The sequence below is a fragment of the Condylostylus longicornis genome, unplaced genomic scaffold (assembly GCF_029603195.1).
Source record: "Condylostylus longicornis isolate FDR11 unplaced genomic scaffold, ASM2960319v2 ptg000125l, whole genome shotgun sequence".
In the NCBI taxonomy this organism is placed as follows: Eukaryota; Metazoa; Arthropoda; class Insecta; order Diptera; family Dolichopodidae; genus Condylostylus; species Condylostylus longicornis.
The window spans coordinates 824,676-841,468 of NW_026578093.1; the positions used below are offsets into that span (position 1 = coordinate 824,676).

Sequence of the window (16,793 nt, forward strand, 5' to 3'; positions counted from 1 at the left end):
TCTGATTTAATTCATCTATGAAATCCGAATTCTCAAAAAATGCATTTAGTGCTTTCTGCTTTTTAACCGACGATTTATACTATTAAATTTACCTAAGAAATAATACAAAAATGATTTTTTAATTCTTATAAATTAGTTTTCAGAAGAATATATTAACGTAAGCGACGCGTTATATTTCCCTTTAATACTGCATTATTTACACGATTTATATTATGTTTATAATTTATGAGTTTTTAACAAAAACATCGAGGCACGAATTTTGAATTGACACTTTTTATTTAATTTAAATATGTACCTGATGCTGGCCGATCGACTTTCCAAAACTAATGTTTGTTTTATAAATATGAAAAGGCAAAGTTAATTGTAAGTTAATTTACAAGATAGAATGTTCTTTAAAATTGTCAAGTTTTCAGAGCAAAGCCAGATTTTTGAAATAAATAAAGTAAATTTTCAAAAAACAAAAAGAAAATTTGACATGCTATACTGAAAAGTGAAAACAACAAAATTTTTGAAGAATATCTTTTTTGAATAATTTTTTGAAAATAAAAGTTTTTTTGAAAATAATTGCATTATTTTTTCTTGCAAACAAAATAAAAAAATATTAATATTTTATTAGCCTAAATTCACAAAGTTATTGCAAAAATAAAATTTTGTACTTTTTTTTTTGGAAATTGGCCTTTTTTGTTGCACCTTTTGAAATTTCCAAGCGGGAACACTGGCTATGAGTATTCCTTTCCTATTACTGGCTTGAACCATTTCAAAACATACTAAACTAAATAACTCCATTAATCGAGCTCTTTTTATTCAGGGTTGCAATATGTAAAAAAAGAACATGACCATTGATGCAGTGGTTATGGCACCGGACCTTTAACCGAAGGGTCTCGGGTCTATAAAAATTATATTCAATATTATATAACTATACTAATAAATATTATACAAGTAATTTTCAAATATTCATAATATTCGATATTAAAAAACTAAGAAAAATAAGCAGTAAATATTAATAAACCTAAATATTTAATATAAATAAAACTACGGCAGGCTAGTCACCTACCTAGTTAGCTCTATGACGATATGAAGCTAGGGCATGATATCATGCACTAGCCCTATGCTCCTCCTAGGAGTGAAGAAAAAAAAAATTATGTAAAAAAATAAAATCAGTGCCAAATTTGAATGAACCGTCGTATTAATATTTTCGTTATTTAAAGTGACTGTTTTGAAATAAATGATTAAATTATTTTGTTAAATATTATTTTTTATTGAAATGCTAAATGACGAAAATGAAAAGGTAGTCCATAGCGAAACAATTATTCATTTGTAAACAGTTAAAAACTATTCGAATCCTTTGGAGTTTGGACAAATTAATTAAAGTAAAAATATTTTACATACATATTGATAGTAAGGCAAAGAAACAGAATTTACGCGGCTTATAACTCTAACATAGTTTACAAAATTGTTTTTCTCTTCCAAAAATCATTAATTTTAATTTCTTATAGGATTTAATTAAAAAAAAATAATGTGCTCAAATGCCGAATACTTTTTTATATATAAATGTCTTAAATAAAATTATTTTCACATTTTAAATAAACAAAGGATTTCATTTACTTTAACTTCCTAAATCTTAATTTTATTACTTTGAATAAAAATCCGCAAATGAAAGTCGTCCAGTAGATATGAATGGCTTTAAAAATCGATGACGGCCCCACTAGAGTTGATTAAACAACTCTTGCAATAGCAAATTATGACCTACGGCGGTTACCGACAAAAGTCATGAAAAAAACGTCTCCCAGGTTTTATATTACTTATGTAAACAAATACTTATAATTGTCACATTTTTTTAAACTGCACTATCACAGTATTTCATTTTCATATTTCAAATATGTATTTCCTTTTTATATATTTTTACTTTTAATTTACTTTAATTTATTAATTTAAATTTTAAATTTTTCCATATTACATATAATATTTATATTGGTATTAAACTTTTTTGTCATTATTCGTCATTAATAATCATGACGATGGGAGTAAATAACGATTAATGACAAATGCAATAAACTGCTTACTCACAGAAATATTAAATGTTTTTGGAGAAGAAAACTTTTGGTAGGGAAGTAATTCAATAGAGTCTAAAAATGGGAAGTAAGTTGTTTTTCAATTTGAAGCAGGAAATATTTTTTGTACTGCAACACTAGAATGTTATATTTATTGTCCATGTCTATTATCTCCATGGATTTAGTAACACATAGTATGTCCATATTTGTAAGATTCACCTTGTGACAAGTTGTAATTTATGCAATGGCAGGTTAATGCAATTCACGAATTTCTTTTTTTTCTGATTATAATTTATTCTTGGTAGTTATTTAAGTTAATTTAATATAATTAAATTTTCAATTATTGCAAAACTAATGCCGATTAAAAATTTCCGAAAATAATTTCAGCTTGTGGCCTGATTGATATATGTATGTACATATGAAGGGGTTAGAAGAATAAGGAGTCAAGTGACATTTTTCTCAAAAATCGTTTTTTGACAGCTTTGGTCTTTTCAAAATGTTACGCATCTTTTACAAAAACCCGTTTTTCGAAATATTAAGTTTTACGGTATTTAGACAATAAAAAAAAGAGTTAAGTACAGATTTTAATCTTTTCTTTATTAAATAAAGGCGTTAAGCTCACTTAACATACAATATAAATGTTTGATTCCCAACAAAATTCAAATAAAAAGAGAAAAAAGTTTATTTCATAAAAGGGTCAAGTACACATTTGACACCTTTATCTACAAACAATTCAATAAAAAAAAAAACAAAATATTAGCAAAACCGTTATGATATTTTAGTTTAAAGTGTTACTAGTGTTTGTTAAGTGTTATGAGGGCTAAAATTTTACTATTTTTGTTTAATTAAGAAAGCGTAAGTCAAATTTCTTGTTATATGGGAACAATAGAATCAAAAGGAAAGCAAATGGTAAAACCGGTTTTGGACCAAGAAAAAGAACAACCACTAATAGTGACTCCGTACCAATCTAGTGAATTCATCGAAATTAACAATTTTAATGTTGAATGTCCTTCCAATTTTTTTTTCTGCTGATATAACCAATTCAATTAGGTCTTCTCATCTTAATAGGGAAGAAAAGAATCTACTGATAAGTATCTGTAAACAATATGACGATATATTCTACAAAGAGAATGAAACTCTAACTTTTACTAACCGGGTTAAACACAAGATAACGACAACAGACGACATTCCCATTCATACGAAATCATACAGATACCCATTCATATACAAAGAAGAAGTTAGACGACAAATTAATGACATGCTTGGTCAAGGAATAATTCGACCTAGTTAATCTCCTTGGAGTTCTCCGGTTTAGATCGTACCCAAGAAAAGGGACGCATCTGCAAAGCAAAAATGGCGTTTGGTAATAGATTACCGCAAGCTTAACGAGAAGACCATTAGTGATAGGTATCCGTTGCCAAATATAACGGAAATTTTGGATAAGCTTGGTAAAAGTATATATTTTACAATTTTGGACCTTGCGAGTGGATTCCATCAAATAGAAATGGATTCAAGCGATATACAAAAAACGGCCTTCACAGTGAAAGGTGGGCATTTTAATTTGGGCTGAAAAATGCCCCTTCAACCTTTCAACGCGTAATGGATAATGTTCTCCAAGATGATATAATGTAGTCTACTTAGATGATATAATCATCTACTCAACCTCCTTACAGCAACACGAAGAAAGTTTAAAAAAGGTTTTTGACAGACTTCGGCAGTTCAATTTGAAGGTTCAACTCGATAAATCCGAGTTTTTACATAAGGAAGTCGCTTTCTTGGGACATATTGTTTCTACCGATGGTGTAAAACCAAATCCAGAAAAAGTTAAGGCTATAGTAAATTACCCCGTTCCAAAAACACAAAAAGAAATCGAGGGATTCCTCGGACTATTAGGGTACTATCATAAATTTATAAAGAACTTTGCCAAAATAACTAAACCATTAACGAAATGTTTGAAAAAAGGAGCAAAAATAAGTTTTAGTGATAATTATATTAAAGCCTTCGAAAATTGTCAAAACATTACTCATAAACGACCCTATCCTTCAATATCTTGACTTTTCAAAACCTTTCATTCTAACTACAGACGCTAGTAATTTCGCGATACGTGCTGTGTTATCACAGGGCCAAATTGGAAGCGACCTACCTGTCTGTTATGCAAGCAGACCACTTACAAACTCCGAAACAAATTACTCCACAATGGAGAAAGAGCTCTTAGCTATAGTTTGGGCGACCAAATATTTCCTGGCTCTTCGCAGCCAGGAAATGTTTCTACCATTCACTCTGCTCAGGAAAACTATAATGACGGTATTCCTATTTCGGGAAGACCTTTAAACGAATTTAAACTTCAAATCGTATTAGACAAAACTGATAAAAAACTGTTCACATCCCTAGAAATTCCCTTTCGAAATAAATTGCGAAAAACATTCAGAATTTTGACAGACGATGAAACATTTAATATAGTCCAATCAGTTTATTCTCAACATTTTTCACACAGTAAAACATTTAAACTAATTCGCTGTACTGAAATTTTAACAGACATTAAAGAAGATTATGAACAGGATAGAATAATATTAGATTATTACACAAAAACAACCATAGAGGTATTAACGAAACTTTAGCACATTTAAAAAGGCAATTTTATTTCCCATTTATGAAACAAAAAATAATTAAAACTATAAATAACTGTGAAACCTGCCAATTACTTAAATACGACAGACAACCAATAAAACTATAATTTGAAAAACCAGAAACCCCTTCTAAACCTCTAGACATAATCCATATTGATGTATACACTATAAACAATAGACCCAACTTAACAACAATTGATAATTTCTCAAAATTCGCCGCAGCTTACCTTCTCAATTCTCGAAATAATTTAGATATGGTTAAATCGATTAAATATTTTATAAGCCTACACGGCGTCCCATCAAATATTGTATGTGATCAAGGTACATAATTTACCGCAAATATATTTAAAGACTTTGGTAATCAATATAATATAAAATTGCATTATACATCCTTTCAAAAATCTAGTAGTAATTCTCCAGTAGAATGATTTCACTCTAGCTTAACTGAAATATATAGGATAATTCTCTACAAGTTCAAGTATGCAAAAATGGAACATAGTCATGAAGACATTTTAACTGAAGCAATTATAACTTATAACAATGCCATTCATAGTTCCACAAAATTGACTCCATACGAAGTTTTCTATGGCAGAACTTCTAAATTTAACGATGGTGTTCAGTTTATGACTATTGATAGTAATGAACACGACTATTTAGAAAAACTAAATGCATTTCAGAAAGAATTTTACTCGTCTATAAAAGCTTACCTAGACTACATCTGTACTAAAAATATAGAAAAAATAAATGCAAACAGAGAAAATCCAATTGATATTATTGAAAACGAAATAGCATTTAGAAAGGAAAATAGAAGAAATAAAACTACCCCTAGGTTTAAGAAACGTAAGGTTAAGAAAAATAATAAAGTAAATATAATTACTTACAATAACCAAAAAATTCGTAAATCTAAATTAAAAAGGAAACTTAAATTTCAGAATACTACCACTAATGATAACCCAGAGAATGAAAATTCTTAACCTGTCAAATAATAACGGTATACTCCCACTGCAGTTAGGTTCAGCTAGAATAATTCAAAATCACATAAATTTCTTACACATAATAAAATTAGATCAATATAAACGGAACATAATTAAATTACAAGAATCTCTATACACCTTTAACACCAGAAGACTCATTTAACCCATCCCTTAGTATTACAAAGTTAAAACTTCAAAAATTACAAGACAAACTTCAAACATTAATGCCAACATCTAGAATAAAAAGAGGTCTTATAAACGGCCTAGGCACAATAGTTAAAAGCATTACTGGTAACATGGATGTCAATGATGCTCAAAAATTAAATGAGGAGATTGAAGCCATAATCAAAAACGAAAATACTCTAAATAAAAATCAACAGTCTCAAAACTTAATTAATAATAATATGATAAAAAGATTTGAAAATATAACTAATCGTATCAATAATGATCAAGATATTGTAATGGAATATATAAGTAAATTTCAAAATCAATTAAAAAACAGTGTCAGATCCGGAGAAGCTAATTTCAAATTTATTCAATATCTTAATCAGATAAATTATAATATTGAATTGCAGTCTGTCTCTTTTCTTAGGAGTGTGCACATCATTCCTAAGTACTCTGAAAGATATTTAAAAAAAAAAAAATTTTCTTAAATTGTACGTATCTACATACGCTTCAATTTGTGTCGTTTATTGGTTAATTTTTGATTAAAATTAATTTAATAAACACTAATTAAAATTAAGCGTATTCACGTTGGTGATCCTTCATCATCCATAGATGATGAAAACAATCATCAGAAAAAACTCAAGGGTAATTCAAAGTCACTACGATCAAGTATGACCAGCACAAATCGATTCGCTCCATTAAACCAATTAATGGATGATGAGCCAGATGCTCAGCAAACAAATATTGCAGACAAAAAGGTCCGTTTACCACCTATTAACGTATGTTTAAAATCCACTTTGGACATTCATAAAAAACTGAAGTCTATTAATACAAAAGATTACCTTTTAAAAAATTGTAGTATTGGTGTCAAAATTATAGCTCTTAACACAGAAACATACAAAAAAATTTATTCAACACTCATTGATGAAAATAAAAGTGCGTCAAAAGATGATGATAAATGGAAGTTCTTCACTCATGATATTCCCGCTGATGCTCCGTATAAGTTTGTTCTAAAAGGGCTGGATGATAATACAAGTTGTGAACTGATAAAGGAGGAATTATTGCAGTTAAAAATTGATTGCTTGGATGTTAAAGAAATGAAGATAAAATACCCAAGGTATTTTAATCAAAAAACTTTTATTGTCTACCTAAGGAAAAACACCATAAAATTAAATGAGCTTCGAATCAGAGCAAAAACAATCAATTATGCAATTATAAATTGGAATTATTATAAAAACACAAACCGAGGAAATACACGTTGTTATAATTGTCAAACTTTCGGACACGAAGCGAAAAATTGCTATTTAATAACTAAATGTGGATTATGTGCGGATGACCACCAAACTAAAAACTGTACTCAATTAAATAACACAACAGAAAATCAAAAAATTAAATGAACAAATTATGGTCAACCACATAAAGCCAGCAACCCAAATTGTATTGCCAAACTAAATTATGTTGATCTAAAAAACAAAATAAGAGACAAACAACCTTCTACCACAAATATTTCACGCAACAAATCATCTTTTAATCATCATCTTCAACATCGACATATTATGTTAATTCAGGTAGGCAATCATATGCTAGTGTCGTAGCTAATAACAATAATATTTCATTAAATAATAATTCTAATTATAACATAAATAATAATATTAATAACAATAAAAATTTATTTTCATACGAAGAAATATCAAAAATTTTTAGTGAGCTTCTCACAAATATAGTTAATTGTAATAGTAAAGTAGATCAAATTAATGTTATCGCTGAGACAATATTTAAGTATGTATATAATAGTAACGATTGTCATGGCAGTAATAGCACATAATAATTTAATTGATGTTTTATTTTGGAATGCACAAAGCATTGCCAGCAGATATAAACGAACTGAATTATTTCATGTTTTAGAGAATGAGAATATGCATATTGCTGCTATGTGTGAAAAATGGCTAAAAGACAATCATAATTTTACAAATGATAAATTTTATATTTACAGAAATGATAGACCTGGGTCGAAGAGGGGGGGGGGGGGGGGGGTGTCGCTTTATTAGTTAATAAATCGATTGAACATACAACTCTTCCTTTACTTAATACAAAAATTTTCGAAACAGTAGAAATAGAACTTAAAAATAAAGACGCAAATGTCAAAATTTTTGCAACTTATTTTCAGGGTGGAAACTTAAACAAAAATTTAAGTAGTAAATATAGAAGCGATGTAGAAACTTTTAATAATACTTCAGGTAGTTTTATTGTGCTCGGGGATTTCAACTTTCGTCATTCTAGCTGGAATTGTAGTAGAAACAATGCTTGGGGAAGAATTTTGAATGATAAACTAATTTCTAGCAGATTTTCTTTGTTATATCCTGATTCACACACTTACCATCCTCATTCACTAAGGCGTAATCCTTCAACAATTGATTTAATTTTGACAAATTATTCATCTTATATTAGCGCTCCTCATGTTATAAATCGACTAAATTCTGATCACTTACCTGTGGTTTTTGAAATAAATCAAAATCCAATAACGAAAAGTCCTACTTTTGTCCCGATTACAAAAATGCAAACTGGGTAAAATTTAAAAACACATTATCTTCCAAAATAAATTTACAGGGAATGTCGAACTTACAGGACCCAAATATTGAAATTATAGATTTCCATGTTCAAAACCTAACCAACATAATAATAAATTCTGCAAATAGTTCATTAAAAAAGAAAGAAATTGATAGGTATTCAAATAGAAAGTAGGGATCTAATTTCTATAGAAATTCAGCAATTAATCAGTCAAAGAAATAATTTTAGACGCACTTGGCAAAGGTCAAGAAATTTTATTTTTAAAGCACGCGCTTTGCACCTAAATAACAAAATTAAGGAAAGGATAATTGAGGAACATAATAACAAATTTGCTAACCGTATAGGTAACTTAAAGGAGAAAAATTGCAAACCTTTCTGGAAATTGACTAAAGTCCTAAAGAATAAAAACTGTACTATACCCACACTTAAAAATGATAATTCTACTGCTTTTACTAACGTCGAAAAGGCAAATTTATTGGGAGAAATATTCTCAAAAAATAACAAACTTACATTGGATTATAGTTCTACACAAACAAATGAACTTGTTTCTGACGCGATAGATTTATTAGAAAATTTACCTAACAATCTAATTGAATATATCTCTGTCAAAGAAATAAAAAAACATATTCGTTCACTTAAAAATAGAAAGGCCCCTGGGAGTGATGACATTAGAAATATCGTGTTAAAAAATCTTGAAAAGAAATCCTTTGTTTATATTTGTAAAATTTTCAACGCATCCCTTGAATCGGATATTTTCCAGAAGTATGGAAAACAGCATCTATTACGCCCATTGGGAAACCCAACAAGACGAGGTCCGACCCAAATAATTACAGACCGATAAGTTTACTTAGCTCTTTAAGCAAAATATTTGAAAGATGTCTGAAGGACAGAAACATGAGACATATTGATGACAACTCCTTGATTCCGGCAGAGCAGTTTGGGTTTCGTGCAGAACATTCCACGTGTCATCAAGTTGCCAGAATACACAAAAAAATTAAGGATGGTTTTCATAACAAAATGTCTACTGAAATGATAATTTTGGATGTTGAAAGAGCTTTTGACTCCGTTTGGAACGATGGGTAGATTTTCAAATGTGTGCAATTAAATTTTCCAACATGTTTAGTCAAAATAATTAGGAATTTCCTCAATTCACGAAATTTTTTTGTCATGGTTGCTAAAGAAAGAAGCGAGCTTTTTGATATAATTGCGGGAACTCCTCAGGGCTCTGTTTTGTCCGCAATTCTATATAATATCTTTATATCTGACTTTCCCAAATTGCCAAACTGTGATATTGGTTTATATGCCGATGATACCGCCATTCTTACGTCGTCAAAAAGTCCGTCTGAAATTTTGTCCAATCTCGAAAATGCATTGAAAATAGTGAGTGAATATTTTCTTAAATGGAAAATCAAAATTAATACTCAAGAAACTGGGGCTATTTTTTCACTAGAAATAGGAAACTTTCATTGATTTCCGACAGAAATCTGAATCTGGGTGGTGATGAGATACAATGTGTGAAGTTTATGAAATATTTAGGTATTTATATCGATGAAAAGCTGATATACAGATCTCATATTGATAAAACAATAGAAAAATGTACTAAACTAATCAGATTATTATATCCCCTAATATATCGCAGATCCAAACTCAGTATCGAAAACAAAATGTTAATATTTAGACAAATTTTTCAGAGCATAATGTTGTATGGGTGTGAGGTCTGGGGGAGTTGTGCCATATTAGACACCTTCAGGTTAAACAAAACCAGATACTAAAATTAATTAATAACTTACCTTTTTTCTTCTCTACCACGAAATTACATGAGCTATCGCGGGTCTATTTTCTATCTGATTTAATCGACAAATACAAACTTAAGTTTTCCACCAAATGTAGATACTCAGATAGTATTCTTATACGCTATCTATATTAAACATATTTATACCTAATTTATATTTATAGTCACACAGACATTACTAATATGTATGTTCTCATACGATAAATGACTTAACTTGTATAAGTTAAGTAATATTAGTTTAGGCTTATTTTTAAGTTTAGGTTCAGGTTTAGACTAAAGTTTTAAAAACAAAAAAATAAAAATAACAAAAAAAAACAAAACAACAAAAATCACAAAAAAAGAAAATATTAAAATATCAAATAGGTTTTTTGCCATTTTTCCTAGCAATAAATATAAATTAAATAACAACAATTCAATAACAAAATTTTCTAAAAAAAAAAAAAAAAAGATTAAAGATGAAAAGCAACGACTGAAACATTTAAAAATTAGTTCTAAGAATTATTTCTGTAAGAATTTATTTGGGCAATAAAATGATTTAAAAAAAAAAATATTGAATTGCTATACAAACATTTAAACGATATAGCAAAAGCTGTAATTCTTGTTAAATTAAATATAATATCCAAACAAATTTTAAACCCTTCGGAAATTTCGGAAATACGAAATAAATTTTTAAAAGAAAATGTAACTCTTAACTGTGTTGAAAGTATATACGAACTTTTAGAACTTCAAGCCTATTATAACAGTACTAATATAATATTTAACATACAAATTCCTATAATTTCCCTAAAATCCTATTCCTTATTTCATTTAATTACACTACCAATCAATAAACACAAAACAATAATCACAACACCATACATAATTATCAATGATAATATTATTCAATATCTCAACACCAAATGTCCATATATAGAAAACAACTATTATTGTAAAAATACTAATCATAAAGAAAAATTCGAAATGTATAGGAAATCTCTTAAGTAATAAACCAGCCAATTGTGAAATACACAACATAGAAAAGGACATCGAAATTCTACAACCAGAACCTAATTTCATCGTAGTAGTCAACGTTGCAGAAACCAATATTAACACAACGTGTCTTCCAAATAATATCAAAATTAAAGGCAGGATTCTCATTCACTTGAATAATTGCGAAATCACGATCAACGGCATAACATACACAACCGTAAAGCACAATAATTGGGATGAAATCATTATTCATCCTGCAATATTCAACGAATTAAGTATCACATACACAAATATTAACACAACATTGAAAAAACTAGAAAACTACCAATTTACAAAAAGCGAACCATTCAACCAAATTGATTTTTATGATAACAAATTATATTCAACATTTAACATAACTACAATTACATTCAACATAATCTTGGTAATTTCAATAATCATCTCTTTAAAACTATATCTACATCATCACCGAAAAGTATACTTCGTCAACTACAGAGCTTCAATCAACACAACGCAAGTTCCTGCCGCTGAACATCAGAAACCTTAGTTCATCTATCCGTAACTTCCAACTAAAAGGGGAGGAGTTACGTACACTCCACTATATAAACTCATATATGTATAATATAACTTTCCCACACTATTAGCATATAATATAAATTTACTATACTATAACCAATCATATTAAATCATATCAAGTCATATTACAATTATTTTCCCAGACTATGTATTTTAACAGCCAATTAAAGTCATATGTTCTAAACATATGTATTTAAAATAAATAATTATGTTCCCATAAATACTTTAAGTTATATATCATATTACATTATTGTTTCTCACAGATTTTTGTCAATTCTAAATTTTATAATTTCTTTGTTAAACTAAAACTGCTGAACTAACATAAAATATGTATAAATACTGTAGAAATAAAACGATTAGTATCAGAATAAATCTTAAGTTAAGTGAATTAAAATAAATAAAATCTTTGAATAAGGTGTATTTTTGATGCATATGCAAAATTTGTTGCCATCACATAACATTTATTTAATTAATAAGCAAAAATAACAATAAGAACAATTAATAAGTAAAAGTAAAAATAAGAATAATTAATAAGTAAAAATGAGTAACAAAAGAATATCTAACGTGATATGAGAATATAGTGTACGTATTTTTATACAATTTAAGTCTACTCCAGTGATTAGCAATCAGCGACCCGCGGGACGCATGCGGTCCGTTAAATCTTTTTTTTGCGACTTAAAAAAAATTAAGTTTGTTTCGCTTATTCACTTATTTACTTAGTGTTTAAAAAAAAATTTCCCAAAGACAATATTTTTTTTGGTTAAATGTTGGCTTTTCGCAGTATGCTCAATGCGTACTCAGATCTTTTGTACACTGTTTTGTTTTAACACAGTCTAAAAAATTTAACTCAATATATATACATATCTATTTCTTATACGAATTTTTAACTTTAGCATGGTTTGAATCGGTTAATTTTCATCAATACAAAAAAATAGTAAAATAAGTTTGATAAAATTTAAAAAAATTAAAAAACCGCGCTTATGTAATGCTTACCAAGTAAATATTTCTAAACTTGTCGACAAGAAGCAGTGTGAAATTTCTCATTAAAACTTTTAATACTTATTTTAATTTTTTCTTATTATAGTTTTTCAATCACTATTTTTATAACAATATGTTTAAGTTTAAGAAAATAAAATAATTATAATATCTAAGATACATTCAATAAATATTTAAAAATAACTACAAAGTGTCTTGAAATTATTTATTACTGAAATTAAACTTACTTATTACTTACTGAAATTAAAAAATAAATCTGCTATAACTGCGGCCCGGGAAACGATTGTTTTTTCTCCTTTAGCCCAATTTGAAAAAAGGTTGCTCATCACTGGTCTACCCTGAGGGATTAAATAATTGAGCTTTAAAATTGAAACGGATGTAATTTCTAAGGATAAATAAAGGTTTTTTAATAAATTTTGGACTTAACCAATATTTTAAGATATATTTATCTTGAATCGTAAACATAAGTTATATACAAAAGTAATTTCGGGTGATTATTAGAAAGATTATTAGATCTGATGAATTTTACACCGTTTTATTCTAGACATATATGAAAGGTGAATATAATGATTCATGTAATGATTTATGTAAAAATACATTTGTGTATTTTTGAGAAAAACAAAAGTGTATTCAATAAAATTTGTATCCTATAAAATACAGTTTTGGATAAAATAGTTGAGTGTCTTAACGACAAAACCAAAGTCAAAAATTAATTTCAATATTTTGTATGTAGATTCTAACATATGTATACAGTTCATTTTGCGGAAACTATTGAATAATATACTTTTAAATGGAATGGCGAAAATAAAAGTTGCATTATTTATAATAAAAGTAATTATAATGCCCTTGCTTTGAGTTGTTTATTCCAAGTTGTGGTGCGCTTAATATATTATCTTATACATATACTATCTAAACACGAACTACTCCAGAACTAGAATCATTGCCTTTTCTTCACAACCTTTCCTAATCTACAACTTGGGATACAAAACTGGCCTGGGTCGGCTTTGAAAAAGATCCTGTTAACGTAATGTTTAGCTTATCTTCGTAAAACATGTTTTCAAATAATTTGAAATGGAAACATAATTTTCAATTAAATAAAACACATAAACTTCTTTAGCTGCAGTTTTCTACAGAAATGTAATATGTAAATATCAATGTCAAATTTTTAATAAAGTAATTTTACTCCGAATGAGAAAAATAAGTCCAGCCAGCAAGGGGCCTTACTATTTAATTGGATTTTCTTCAAACAATTTTGGTATTCAGAAAAATTATATAGTAGTCCCTCTCTACTTCTACAGTACAGTACAAGCACGGATGTACATACAATCAAATATGGGTAGCTTAATATCTCATGTCTTCGTGGAAAAACTGTGCAAATAAAATATAGACAGTCACACACCTTGACAAGTGAAAATGTTTTTCGTATTGCCATATTTGAAAAAAATTAAAATAGAGGAAAAAAAAGGGAAATTGAAGAAAACTTCGATATGTGTTATTTCAAATAAGTAATTGTATAAACTAAAATAGGAGGGCAAAAGGTTGTACTAAAGATTATATAAATTATTTAAAGTAAAAAAATATACACTCTTACGGTAAATTTCACTTGAAGCACTGAAATTAGGAGAATTTACGAATTTCATATTGTGAATTTCGATGTAGTAGAAAGGTATAGAAAAATTCGTAATAGAATAATTATGAATCAAATCCTAATGAAAATAAATGTCAAAATTCTACAAATGAAATTTTTAAACGCCAGTGTTCAAGAGTGCAAGTATTTAATGGAATTTATTTTATTTATTAAATTTTAAAATTTTGAAGGAAATTCATTTTAATTAAACTTTCTTTTTGATTGTCTATTGTTTTTTGAAATGTCTATTATTTTTTAAAATGTCTACTATTTTTTTAAATATCTGCTATGATATTTGGAAAATTTAATTGTTGAGCTTGCCAACCTTAATAAAATATCAAGTTTGACACTCTGAAAAATAACATTGCCATTGCAGATTAATAATTTCTACGAGTGAGCTTTATAACTACTCAAAAGTCTAATATCACAAATATCCCTTTTTGCAAAAACAATGCTTCACATATCCCTTTTTGCAGCAGGATATTGTATTTAGTGTAAATTTTAAGGTTAAAAATTGTTATTAAAAGAATAAATTTTTCCTTTTTTAATATTTTACCTAATCAATATTCTTTTATAAAGTAAAAAGTTGGGTCAAACCAATGGTTTGTATTGTAGCACTTTTCCCTTCAACAAGTGAAAATACTGCTTTTAAAAACAGTCTATGTATATCCACCACACTATTAAAATTATTTTCATTTATAAACGAAACTATTTCTAGGATTGCATATATTTAGGATGAACCATTTATGCAGTCTTTGAAATAAAGCAAAAATTAATATCAACAGGGGTTAACATAATGCTCAATTTTAAGGGTTAATTGTTTGAGTTAAGAAAAATAATTATATTTTTTCATGTCATGGAATTTACCGTTAACTTTTTGCGTTTATAGACATTTGAAAAAGCTTGCGGTTTCAGAAATATAAGGTGTCAAAAATACAAATTTTACAAATTTCAAGAGGCCATAACTTGAGAGGGGGTGGAGATGGAAAAAAATTTTCTTCTAACAAAATGAACTATTTGCTAAGGTCTAAAAGCTCCTAAAATTTCAAGCTTCTACACGCTGGGCCCTAGAAGAAAAACGACATAAAAAATTTGGAAAAAAAGGACTGTAGATAACGGTAAATTTGAACGGCCATTTTGTTTTTCTAAAGTTTAACTATAGTATACCGCGGTAGAGGAAGCAAGCCACTGCCTTTCTGCGTTTGCAAAATTTCAAAAATGCTTATGGTTTCATTGCAACAAATAGTTAAAATAGGCCATTTTTAGTGCTTTGGGGGGGTAAAACTTCTAGAGGGGGCGAGATAGGTAAAAATTTTGTTCTACGAAAATTTTTTTTTTTTTTTTTTTTACCGACAGGACGGGTGAAAAATCTCGAAAGACACTGCCAGACGAAAAGCAGTAGTGTGGAACTTTAATCCACTAAAAAACACCCTCCTCAAAATAAACTATAAAACTAGTCGGAACGACTAACCATTAATTTTGCTCTAACTTTTTTGATTATTTACAAGCCTTTGATCTGGCACAATAGTGTACTAAGTACTCATTGTTCCAGATAAAAAACTTTAAACTAGCTCGAGAGGTCTCGTACGTTTAAGTTTCCTAACAAAGTTTTGATTGTCAACCAATCGAGCCGCCTCGATGTTGACACGATTGGATAAACGCATTTTATGATTGGCTGCTTGCTTTTTAATTTCGTCTGTGACACTTAGGATCGTGAGATCCCTGTGTATATCAGCATTACGGACATACCAAGGGTCGTTTACAATGTCCCGTAATACCCTATTTTGAAATCTTTGTATAGATTGGATATGAGTCTGCGCAGCGCAGCCCCCCAACTGAATACCGTAAGCCCAGATAGGCTTAAATATTTGATTATATATCAAAACTTTGTTGTATATCGTCAATTTGGAACGCCTCCCCAAAAGACATTGGAACTTTCTGTATTCCTCCTCTAGTTGAGATCTCTTTTTCTTTATGTGCTCCTTCCATCTGAGCTTCGCGTCCAACGTCATTCCTAAATACTTCGCCGTGTTTGCGGTCGGAATCAAGACGCCATTTATTTGAACCAAAAATGAATTGTCAATTTTCCTATTAGTGAAATTTACATGTACTGATTTCATTTCGTTAAGTTTTATATTCCACTTTCTAGTCCATTTTGAGATCTCATCACTGGCTCTTTGCAATTTTTGTGTAGAATCATTTTGTATCATCAGCAAATGTAGCTGTTGTCACTCTTTCCGATTCAGGAATATCACACGTGTATAGCAAGTACAATATCGGGCCCAATATACTCCCCTGTGGTACCCACGACTTGATATCCCTAAGCGAAGAGTACTTCTCTTCCTGTTTAACTCGAAATATCCTATTAGTCAGGTAAGATTTGAGCAGGTCAACATACTGCCTTGGTAGTAGTCGCTTAAGTTTTTTTATTAATCCACAATGCCAAAC

The 16,793-nt window shown here is 28.9% G+C and overlaps 1 pseudogene; it reads left to right on the forward strand.

Annotated features, from left to right (window-relative positions):
- Positions 1–2,927: 2,927 nt before the first annotated feature.
- Positions 2,928–8,464, forward strand: LOC129614884 (uncharacterized; annotated as a pseudogene).
- The last annotated feature ends 8,329 nt before the right edge of the window (positions 8,465–16,793 follow it).